Source organism: Erythrolamprus reginae, unplaced genomic scaffold (assembly GCF_031021105.1).
Source record: "Erythrolamprus reginae isolate rEryReg1 unplaced genomic scaffold, rEryReg1.hap1 scaffold_269, whole genome shotgun sequence".
NCBI classification, from domain to species: Eukaryota; Metazoa; Chordata; class Lepidosauria; order Squamata; family Dipsadidae; genus Erythrolamprus; species Erythrolamprus reginae.
In genome coordinates, this window is record NW_027248636.1 from 25,001 (window position 1) to 27,500 (window position 2,500).

A 2,500-nucleotide genomic window follows, 5' to 3' on the forward strand; every position below is an offset into this window, starting at 1 on the left:
AACGTTCCACAGTCAGATCCAGAGCATGACATCCGACGTTTATGGACTTTAGATAGAGCGGAGCCGCTTTTCACGTTACTTGCCAAAGAGAACTTTTCACAGAACTACGTAAGACTGACATAAAAGAACTACATTCAGGGTCAAATCACCTATGCAAAGTTGAAGGAGAAGGGAAACTGCTTACGTAAAAGAATTAGACCAAACGATTCCACGTGTTCTATACATTCCGGAAGCTGCAAGTAACTTACTCAGTATGTATCATCTAAACGAAGACTTATGCTCTTAGAAAAAGAACTCCACGTTATCAAGAACGAGACAGTTGTTGCTCGTGCTTTTCCAATTAGAGGTGTTTACTACTTAAAGGCAAAACCCCAGATGAAAATTGAAGCAAGTATAAAAGTTCCAAGGTGCAGAGAGAGAGAGAGAGAGAGAGAGAGAGAGAGAGAGAGAGAGAGAGAGAGAGAGAGAGCCAAACCTGTTGCTACTGCAGAAACGAAGGCTCCTAGAGCCGATGAAGTTCAAAAGGTTGATCAAAGAACCAACCTGAGGTTCCGCATAACGTTGCAAACGTTAAACCTGTACTGACTAACTACTAATCTTTTCATTCCAGATGTGTTCACCGTTGGCATCGTCGTTTGGGCCATGCATCCTTTGCAGTTTTATCCAAGATGCCTGAATTTGTCAATGGTTGATAGTAGTAGTTGCGAAATTTACTTGGATTGTTCCGTTGGTATCCAAAGCAGCCCCTATTGGCAAACGTGCCACACGTTTGTGTGCACGGATTATTATTATTATTATTTTTTCGGGGGGGAGGGGGGGCTCATACCGACATTGTCGGTCCATTTCGACCTACTAAAGGTAATTTTCAAGTATTTCTTAACTATGCTTGATAATTATCCTAGATACGGTTTTGCGTATGTAACGAAACAAAAATCCTCTGGCCTTTCAGATCTTCGAAGACTTTGCTGCACACGTCTTCAATCGATCCCCATTGGGAGATCGTGGTGGAGAATTCATGTCTCAGCAATGGCAAGGATGGATGGAGACGAAATGGAATCCGTCACCAAACCTCAACACCTTACACTCCAAGCCACAGAGAGAGAGAGACAGAGACAGACAGGCGGACAGGGGGCTGGGGGGGGCGGGAGCTGTACAGGCCAGGCTTCCGTCAGCGCTCGGCTCAGGCCGGTAGACCGGGGCCACTACCGCGCAACGACGGCACCCGCGGCCCGCGCTGGGATCGGCCGGGTAGACCGGTTCGCGGACGGTCCCACAACGCGGCACGTGCTCCCCGCGACGGGTACGAACGAGACGCCGTCTTCCCGCGCCGGCCGCCGGGTCGGAGAGGCCCGGTAGACCGGAACGACTACCGTCCGCGCACGGCCCCGGGGCCCCGCGCCGTCACAGAGTCGACGGGCAGGGTCCGCCGGCGCCGCCCAGGCCGCGTTCCCGTTCCGCGCGCCCGTGCGGGGTCCCCGAACGAGAGGCCGCCTTCCCGCGCCGGCGGCCGGGGTCGGAGAGGCCCGGTAGACCGGTCCGAATACCGTCCGAGGAGTTTCCCGGGGGCCCGCTGGGACCGAGTGGAGGTCCGAGGTCGGCGAACGGTATCCCCGCTCAAGGGGCACGACTGGGATAGGCCCGGTAGACCGGTACGCCTACCGTTCGCGGACGGCCCCGAGCTGCCAAACCGAGGCCGTTGATCCAGACGCCGCGTCGCGGCCGAGGTCCCCGAACGAGACGCTTGCTTGGCGCGCCGGCGCACGGGGTCGGAGAGGCCCGGTAGACCGGTGTGAGCACCGTCCGCGGAGCTTCCCGGGGACCCGGGGCCGCCGGCCAGGTTTCGGCCGAGGCCCGGGACCGGGCTCCCCCCTCGCTGGGATCCCGTTCCGCCCGGCCGGCGCCCCGCTTGGACCGGCTGCAGGTCCGGGGGTCCGCCAACGGTTTGCGCGCTGGGGGCGCGCGACTGGGTACACCGGTGCCGCTACCGGTCGCGGGCGGCGCCGCGACGGGCGAGGTCCGTCACCGAGGCGCGGCGCTTCCCAGGCCGAGTTCCCCTAACGAGACGTTGGCTTCCCGCGCCGGCGCCCGGGGCCCCGAGAGGCCCGGTAGACCGGTGTGAACACCGTCCGCGGAGCTGCCCGGGGATCCGGGCCGCCGGCCAGGTTTCGGCCGAGGCCCGGGACCGGGCTCCCCTCGCTGGGATCCAGTTCCGCCCGGGCGGCGCCCCGCTGGGACCGGCTGCAGGTCCGGGGGTCCGCCAACGGTTTGCGCGCTGCAGGCGCTTCCCAGGTCGAGTTCCCCTAACGAGACGGTGGCTTCCCGCGCCGGCGCTCGGGGCGCCGAGAGGCCCGGTAGACCGGTGTGAGCACCGTCCGCGGAGCTGCCCGGGGGTCCGGGCCGCCGCCCAGGTTTCGGCCGAGGCCCGGGATCGGGCTCACCTCGTTGGGATCCAGTTCCGCCCGGCCGGCGCCCCGATGGGACCGGCTGGAGGTCCGGGGGT